Here is a 9,715-nt window from a genome sequence, read left to right on the forward strand (position 1 = left end):
TTACCTTCCCTGCAAGAACAAGCCTATATTTAGGAGGTCTCTTAATCCTGGGTGTAAGGCTTTGAGCTTTTGCAATCTTGGGGCTATTAGGAGAATTAAACGGTGGCTTAAATGTAAAATGATCTCAGTGCCTGCAGTCTTTGTCTGCTTATCTCCGCTCTGAAAGGCGGAGGTGACCACAGTGCATCTGACACACTTTTTGTTCAGCAGCTCTACATCTAAATTTCCAGCGCCAAAATGCCAAGTGGGAATTGTAATTAGGTCAAAGAGAATTTCACACCCACGTAAAATAAATGTAGAGAGGTCAGGAATAGATTTGGGAGCAAGAACGACACTTTCAGAGTGAAGTTTTGCAGCTTCCTGCACAGGGTTACATGGGGCATTACAATACTGGAGTGAACGTACTAAAACTTGCCCTGAAAGAAGTAAAATGATTATTTTTTACAGGACTGACAGTAGGGATAGGCATAACTAGCGGGAAGGACCTTTGTAGAGAGCTTGCGATGCTCTGAGGCTTTGTCTTACCAGTTCAGTGACCACAATAAACTTTTATTTGACAGCTTGTGTGGTACTGAGATAACAGTCTCAGTCTGGTCTTGAAGCCTGGCAGCAGTATCGCAATAAATTCATCAGCACCAGCTGTGGTATGGGGTTTGATGCACTGCTCAAGACAGAGCTCAGCACAGAGGCTAAACAGCTTGCTCAGCTGCTCGAAGGCATCTCAGCAAGATTCAGCAACAATCACCCTGGTTGCTTTGCTATCCTCAGTCGGTGTATGCTTCCCACAGAGTATTTTTCTAAAGACTTTCTAAATATTTGTCTCTTCCAGGTAACTTTTCCAGGCGTGTCTGTTCCGTGCCCTCTTTGACAGGTGCCGTTGGGGCCCAGTGCCCTGCATCCGGGGCTGACTCACCAGCGGCAGCTGCATGGGCTGGGAGGGGAGACACAGGGCTGGTCCCTCCCTTGGATTTTCTCCTGACTTCTGCAGTGGTTTGAAGTGGGACTCCAAAGTACTCATAGAAGATAACCATTGCGTTTCCCCATTCGTTCGCAGAACATACTAGATCCCGTATTCCCTCTTTGAATCGCCTCTATGGTGTACTGGCACATGTGGTCCTATTTTGACCACAAGAGTATCAAGCTTGCAGTCGCTAGTAGAGCAATTGCGTGAGCAACATTAGATACACATGAGAAAAATGAGGAAGAGAAGGAATTACTCATTTGTGATAAGACATCAGGATAAATCCTTATGGAAAAAACTAGCCTAATGAACGATACTAATAATAGATAATTAGTGGAGTTTTGTTTTGTTTCCAGCCGCAATTTCATCTTCTTGGGCAGGCTACGTAGCGATACCATCTCGCTAATGCTCTGAAGAACTTTGTGGGGAGAAAACAGGACAAGATGTACAAAAGCATTGCTGCTGGTCTGTCTCCAGCCTCACCGGAGCACAGTTGGGTCTGTTCTGAAAAACCCACCGGGGACTTCTTGTTTGTACAGTCCTGTTCCTCTAACAACACTGCAACAGCCAAGTTAATCAAGTCCGTGCTTGTCAAACCCTCAGTCAAGTATAAGATTATCTTTGTCACAAAGAATGTCTTGGAAACACACCCAGCCCCGACCCCAGCCCCAGCCCCAGCTGATGAATGTACATCCCAGGTGGCTGCCTAGGAGTGTTTGGGGCAAAATGTGTTTCAAGAATTCAGTGCTTCCCTCCCTCTCTACTCATCACTCCTGTAAGAGTAATCTGAATTAGACATTAAATGTCTTTGTTTTTAAAATGTTGATTATACTTCAGCATTACCAAACGGTCTTCGTTTTCCTCAGGAGAGTGACTTTATTAGTATTAAGTCAAACCCTTCTCATGTTTGTAATAGGAGCAGCTCAGCTAGTCACAGGGGCTATACACGCCTGGTATAACTCATAATCTGCTCTGCAGGCTAAAACTTATCTGTGGGGTCTGCTGTTGCCTGGCTGGAAAAGTGTTTACCCCACCGTGTTTGCATGCATTATCCTTCCTTGCTAATAATTAAGAATGCAAGAAAAAATTGACAAAAATTGAGCAGAAGAAAGACGGGGTCATGAAAAGTAAAAGCACAAGACCAATTATTTGTGGTGCATTTGGGATCTCATGCTTGGCATATCACAGTAACACAACATAAATTGGAAATTGTCTCTCTTTTAAGACTCCAGGCCTCCTCAGTATCGTCCTTTGCAGGACATTAGTGTAGCTGAATGTCTGCAAGCGGCTGATGCTCTGATCAGATGTATTATGGACTCTGTTATACTGTATTTTGCACCCAAAGTGGTGGAGACAAAGAAGGAATTAAGAATACCTATTTTTTCTGTAATACTTCTCATCAGGAGGTCTCAGAGTGTTTCAGAAAGATTAGTATAAACCAGACCGTACTGTTGTTCCTGGAGCACAATACCCTTGTTTAGGAAAGGGCCTTTTACCATGGAATTGAAGCAGAAATAGCAGCCCATGTGTTACAGAGCCCCACAGCCCAGCCTGGGGAGTCAGCCTCTTAATATGTGCATTCCTCACCTTATCAGAGCAATGCTTATAACGCTCCATCCTGGGATTTATGCTAATGACCATATGAGACATGAGTTTTCTTTTTCATTTTTAATGTATTTTCTATAGAGTGAGGTGCCCTGTTTTGTGACCATTTAGTATTCAAAGCCTGTTTTTGCCTTATCAGTCTTTTCAGCAGGCTTTAAAGACCTGCTGCTTCCCAAAGGCTTGTGGGCTGTGCTACAGGACGGTGTCCCTCGCGCTGCAGCTCAGTGGGGGCTTTGCCATATGTCGGGGCTCGGGGCTGGGGAGGCTCTGTTCTGCCCCCGACAAAGCGAGGGAGGGCGTGAGCAGCAGCGACGGCACGCTGGGGGCTGTGTCTGGCAACGAACAGATTGAAACGGTTCAACGGCTGCTTTATATTTGGCATTGCCAAAGGATTTTCTATTCCTCCACATTAGGAATGCAGCAGATACGAAGCAGCATCCACTTTTAGCAGGAAGGGAGCAACAGAGCTGAGCGAAATATCCTCCAAAATCTTCTTGATTAATACAGAGAGTCAGACACAGCAGATGACTTCATTTTAGCAAGCCCAGATTGGGGGGCTTTTATGCAGTGCAGTCAAATGGTGGTAAAAGATGGGGTAAATGGGTGACCCTCAAGAGATGTTTAGGAGGCCATGGTAGCCGTCAGGGAGAAAAAGGCTTCGTATCCAGGGGCAAAGTTGTGGTTTGAGCATGGGAGACAGCAAGGCTGCTCTGAGTCATAGCAGGCTGCAACACGTGAACGGCAAATTCTCACTCCGAGGAGTAGGTGGGCCTTTGCAGAATAGAAAATAGCTGAACCAGGCAACCCTGGCCGCACAGACCAGCCCATGGAAACCACTGGCGTGCTCTGCGTGTGTTTTTATAGACTGCTGTCCCAAAGAATGCATAATGCCAGATTACTGACTGGTGTTAAGTAGGCTCTGCTGTACATACTCCCGGGGTGATCTAATCTCTCCAGCTTGAATTGTTGCAGTTATTTAGCAACAAGGCAACGGAGGAGCTGCAGAGAGGGGTGAAGGGGAGATGCAAGATATTTTGTGCATTACAGTATGTGTCTAGCCCAGTTCAGTGCTCCACGACACAGCACAAAAAGGGACATTGTTTAATCGCCGTCAATAAATGAGCTGTAAGCTCTGTTCCAGGCATGACGACAGCAGCTCATTTTCTTGCCTCGTCGCCGGCGGACGCGCTTCCGCTTACTCCTGGCACTGCATCTCTTACAGTCGTGGTGGTGCTTGGGTGGGGGCTGAAAGCAGGGAACTGGGGGACTCTCCCAGATTTCCCCAGACTGGAACCATGGGCTTGTAGAATGGAATATATCTCTTACTGAGCTATGAAGTGAGACCTCCTCCACGCCCAAATCTCACACTTTTGGGACCTCTCTGGTGTATAATGGGGGCAATGCGTTAATGCAGTCCTCATCTAAGGCTTGGCTTTATGGCCCAATAAGGCAAAACACTGAAAGAGGTGGTTTAATTGCAGCATGATGGACTGCGTATTGCTTGGTCGGAATGAGTGCAATAAAAGACCAGTCACAGCCCACTCAGGTCTTAATCCCTGGAGCGGTACAGTCTCTCCTAGTGTGATTTGCACCTATGCTGGCAATCCATCTGCTAAAAACATGGTCTCTTCAGCTTTCACAGGCATCTATTTCTGGCCTGGAGTAGCTCACTTTGCTCATCTTACAGCAACTGATTGATTTGTGTAAGTTTATCAGGGCTGGGAAACAAAGAGAAACCTTCCAAGATATTTCACCTTTCTCCCTCCCTCCCCCATCAAAATGTCCAGTAAGGTTTTTCATTAACCTTAAGATATCTTCAGAATGAAAGCGCATTTCCATGTAAAGGCAGCTGAAGGGGAACAAACATCATCTGTTCTACAAATACTAAATGCGGGCAGTAGATGAATAGACTTACCTCCTTTATCATGATTAGCCACATTTCTGCCTCGTAATTTTGGCCTATCACTCAACAGAAACTGTAATCAGGATATAATACATCCTATTGGCAAATTACAGCAATGCAGCTGTTCATGGCAGCAGCTGAACCCTTCGGCAATTTAAACTAGGTTTTATTACACCCAGGGCAAGACTCCAATAAGTATATTAGTGACATGACTTAAAAATAATGTGTTGAATCTTGTCCCACTGAAGTTAATTCTGATGTTGATTTTCATGGGAGGAAGTGTTTTGCCAAAATCAGAAATCAAACAGGTCTCAGGGGTGTCCTCAGTGGAGTCAGAGACTCCGAGAGCAAAGGAGCTGTGGTGAGATCACCCCTATGCAAAGGTGTGAATGCTGCCTTCTCACATTGATTTCTAGGTTACTACGCACCAAGAAAAGTTTCATGTAAATGAAATCTGGCTACAGAATATAGGGCTCAGAAAAGACTTAAAGCATGCTGTGACAAAGACTGAATTTTCAGCTCTCTTCCGTCTAGAATGTAACAACAAAGGGTGTGTTACCATACCGAAGAGCACGAAAAGTGTATTTAACTTAAAATTTCAATGTTTCAATTTTGCCGAGTTCCAAACCAAAATAAAAATAAAATCTGTCACAATTCTTGAGAGCAAAAAGCCTGCAAAACCCCCTAAAGTTTTATGCAAAAATTACTAGCATTTTTTCAGAAAAAGAATCATAACTCTTTATCGTAAAATTATATTCATGTTATAAAGTGACACATTATTCTATTATCCATAGGCTATTAAAAGCATTTGAAAATAACTAGTAAGAATAGAGAGAAGCACTATACTCTTTTCTAGATGAAAAGTGACTCTTGTCTATTTTGCAATGGAAGGGTTTCAATATCTGTATCGATGTACCAGTATTTACTGTACTACCTAGACAAGCAGCTGTTTTCAATATCCTTGTGTTGGCTGTCATCAGACACCCATATTCTGTCTGAAAATGTTTTGACTTTTTTTTCCCCAAACACCTTCAGTTCAGGAAGAATTACAGGGTTAACGAAAAACATTTCAGACAGAATCACAAAAAACTTTTCAAGTCAGAAATAAGCACTTCCTTTCTCTTTTAAGCTGTTTTCCAGGAAGCATCTTGCATCTAGCTATATCTTCCTTCTCACATACTTAGGCAAACTTTCTGGAGAATCCTTAAGCTTCTAGAATCGCACTACCACTGAGTTAATATAGATGCAATCATGGAGTGATTTGATAGAGAATCTTAATCATGATCTGTACAGAGCAGAATATCTTACATCAGAGCTGTAAATCAGAAACACTACAAGATTTATTATCTTAATCTTCCTTATTTAAAAGCTAGAACCTGTCAGATGAAACCATAAATCTGCTAGATGGCCCTCCTTGCATCAAACCTCTTAATATTCCAGTTCATGTTTGTTTCTGAAAACTCCCTGCCAACATTTCATTTTCCTCTCATACTGATACTTAATGCCTTAAGTGCTTAGAAAGATAAACACTGGCTTTAAGCAGTACAATCTCATGATCAGTTTATCTGAGGATTATTACACGAGTGCATGGAGGAGTCAGTCATAAATTGAGCACATTTTTGCCCTAGCTGGTGATTTAATTGTAGTGAATGGGACGGCATATTCCAAGAAGAATCACAGATGTGGAACATAAAGGAGATTCAGCTAACAATTTTATCCAATTAACAAAACCTACTGTGATGGGGCATCAAACTATATGAATGTGAACCACACTACCTGGTGCTGGGGGTTGAAGAGAGATGATGATGTTTTGCTGGGGGATGAACTGGTATCTCGTAGCTGGGCACAGCATGACATAACAAGAATCAGTGGCTAAAGGCTGAAGGCAGACAAATTCAAACAACAAACTAGGCAAGCATTTTTATAAAGGAAGGTGATGAACCTCTGGAAGAAGCAGCCAAGGCATTTGACTGGTTCGCCATTTCTTCTACAGAAAGTGTTCTACTACACAAAGCAAGAACACTCTCTTTCTGGAATAGATGCTTGAATGAAACGCCAATTATTGGGCTCAACAAACAGAGGAAATACAATTGTCTGCTGTGCACAGATGATTAGATTTGATCTCATGTACTCTTCTGAACTTAAACTCCAAGCATCTTCACTGTCTCAGGTACAGTAACACAAGAACTGGTTTGAAGTGCATCTTCACTGAACTCAGATGCATTTGCAGTTGCAAGGCATAAATGAGCCAGCTCTACTCTAGACTGAGCAGAAGGACAGAGCAAACAGCTGACATAGTAATGTCTTAAAGTGTTACAGCTGGATCCAAAGACAAAACTTGTCTCTCATAGCCATAAGGTTCTCAACCCTAGATAAGGATACACAAGCCTTTGTTTGCAATAATGCTTTTTTTTCCTTTCAGCACCATTTTGAATAGATTAAGTTGTCTGAAGTAGAGTTTATGACTTATGTCAAATGCTACTTTCAGCACAGCCAGAAAAGCTGAAGCCTTCCAATGGGAAAAGAATTTAAGAATAGATGTGGAATTAAATTCAACCAGCAAAAGCTCATCCTTTTAAATGTAAACTAGGCAAGAAACCAAGAAAGTTTGGTTTTAGTGCATGTTGGACCAAAATTTAAAAAAGAGTCCGAGTGATGTGCTGGGAAAGAGCTCTGATAGAAATGTAAGGGCAGATTAAAACAAGGTATGGAACTGGTCACTGACCCCCAGCCGCCTGCCCTGGCCTCCTGACAAATGCTGCCACCCTAGAAAACTGCCTCTGAATCTGCTTGCAGATCACTGAGTTTTCCTCTCAGCAGATTAGTAGAAACTGAATGTCTCTGAACAGGATAAACAGCAAGAACACACAAAGCCTTCACTTAACCCAGAGGCACAAAACGGATGAGCAATCCCAAATAGTGCTAGTGGAGCTGGGTAGAGAGGTTCTGGTTATACTCTTGGTATGGACACCACAAAGTAGCACCCTTCACGCAAGGCAGGAGGGCATAATGCTCAAAAATGGAAGTAAAAGCAGTGAAATGTATGCTTAAGTTTCTGTCTTTTCCATTCCAGCATTTAAATTGCTCCCAGCAAGTCAATCTCACTGTTTGAGGAAAGAATGACTATTACTTACCAATCCCTTATACAGCATGCAAGGAAAGGGGAAGACATTGCTTACTAGTTATTTTGCATAGCGAATCCTGTGCAAAATTGTAATGATTAGATCTTAAAGTAAGGTCAGAAGAGTCCTGTTAGGGCAACTGCCAATTAATTATTGTCCTATTAATGCAAATATCCCTAATATTAATGCACAGCTTACAGCTTTTCATTCTGCAAGGATTTTTTTTGGTGAGTTTTAAAATCTGGTTAGTGGAGGAAGTCCACATTCTGTGTTCACCAGCTTGCAAACACGCCACACAGGCCAAAATTCTCCCGGGGTTTAGCTTTACTGGAAATGTAAATCACAACAACAAAACAGTTTTCACTGTAAACTTCCTTTCCAAGCTTAACTGTTCCCAAGGTTGCTCCCTGGTGACACTTCCGTGCCAGTCTGAAATTTCTGTCTTTTATTTGGTTGTAACTTGTAAAACTGATCTGCAAGTGTGATCCAGCAATAATTATATTGTTCCTTTTTGCAGGGTTTAGTATTTGAATTGAGTACAGCTCTGCATTTACAAGCAGGTTGTCAGAATTACTACCCAGTTACAAGTTATCTTCTCAAGTATACACAAAAAATTCTTCTGAATTCACAATTTACTACATTATTTACATCAACAGATGTCAAGGCAAGAACACACTTGAGTCCTTCCTGAAAACTGGTACTAATTTCAGTTTGGGAACACATTTTCCTAATGAAAAACACATTAGAGGCAAGGATGTTTTCAAAGCAACTGGTTCTGGCATGTTACACTTTGAAACTGAAGATATGCTTTTTTCTAAAAGGATTCCATAAGATTCATACATACTTGGGAAAACAAAAGATCTTTTTGTATGTGTGTGAAAATTGACCCATTGCTGGACCAAGAAATCCAAGCTAACAAACAAATGTGCAATGGCAATAGATCATTTGGGGACTTCTTTACAATGTAGGTTCTCGGACCATTCATAGCAGTGATTTTTTAAATTCTTTGCTTTTGAAAGGTTCTTTGTGAGGGAAATGTGGTTTAGATTGAATCAGGGATATGGGAGCTGGAATAGGAACAGAGTCTACTTTCTCATTAAACAGAGTACTTTTCATGTTACAAGCATGACAAACCAATATAAATCACAGATAGGCCTAAAATTCAGTATTTGAATCCACAGCCAGATTTGACCTTCCATTCTATTTCAAGGGAAGGGGGAAAGACACATTCACAGCTTATGTTCAGACGCAGTTCAGAAATCACTGAACATTCAGAAAGGACCAGAGAGCTCCTGCTTCAGCAGCCTGGTGTACGAGATCAATTGGTGCATGAGATGGATTCAGGATAAACCTCCATGGAGCCCTGAAAAGACCTGAGAGTACTCAGACTCTCCCAGGGACCTCCAGTATTTTCCAGGACAGAACTGCTGAACTCAGATCTGTCTCATCATGCACTTACAGATTCCCTGTGCTGGATACCCCACAGGTTGCTGCAGTGAATAACTAACATAATTCCGCAATTCCTCCGTGCAAGTAAGTTACAGAAACGTCTCTTATCCTTGTGTCGTTTGATACAACCTCTGTTTGTTACCCCATAATTGAAATGGTACCTTACTATCCTCTTCTATAGAACAACAACCTTTTTCACTTTACCAGGCTTTCTGATCCAGATCATGTTTCAACAGTTACAAATGTGGTGTGGTAAAAGCATCACCAAAGAAAATGTCTTATAAATAGTAATAGGGTACTGTGTCATCCTCTCACTCGTTCAGAGAGAAAGATGATGTTCATTTCTGCAACAAAGTACAGAAGAAATCATAAAGACCTTTTGTTACAGGTCATCTAGTCCTTCTCTCTGTTCCTGTTGATTAAGTGGAAAGGAAAAAACCAGACTCAAAACTGTGATTTTTTTATTGCGCATTCATAGTTTTATGTTGGATTCAACTACATGAATTATTACTGAGGTACATCTGTTAAGGAACACTGTCCAGGTAAAATCAGTATCTACTGGCTCCTGCTCAGTTGAAATCAATAGGCTTTTTGCCATCAATTTTTATAGGACCAGGCACAGAGATTTTGCTGTAATGTGTAAGGCTAAAAAATTTGGACAGGCAGACAGCTACA

Source organism: Fulmarus glacialis, unplaced genomic scaffold (genome assembly GCF_000690835.1).
Source record: "Fulmarus glacialis isolate BGI_N327 unplaced genomic scaffold, ASM69083v1 scaffold27080, whole genome shotgun sequence".
Lineage (NCBI taxonomy): Eukaryota > Metazoa > Chordata > Aves > Procellariiformes > Procellariidae > Fulmarus > Fulmarus glacialis.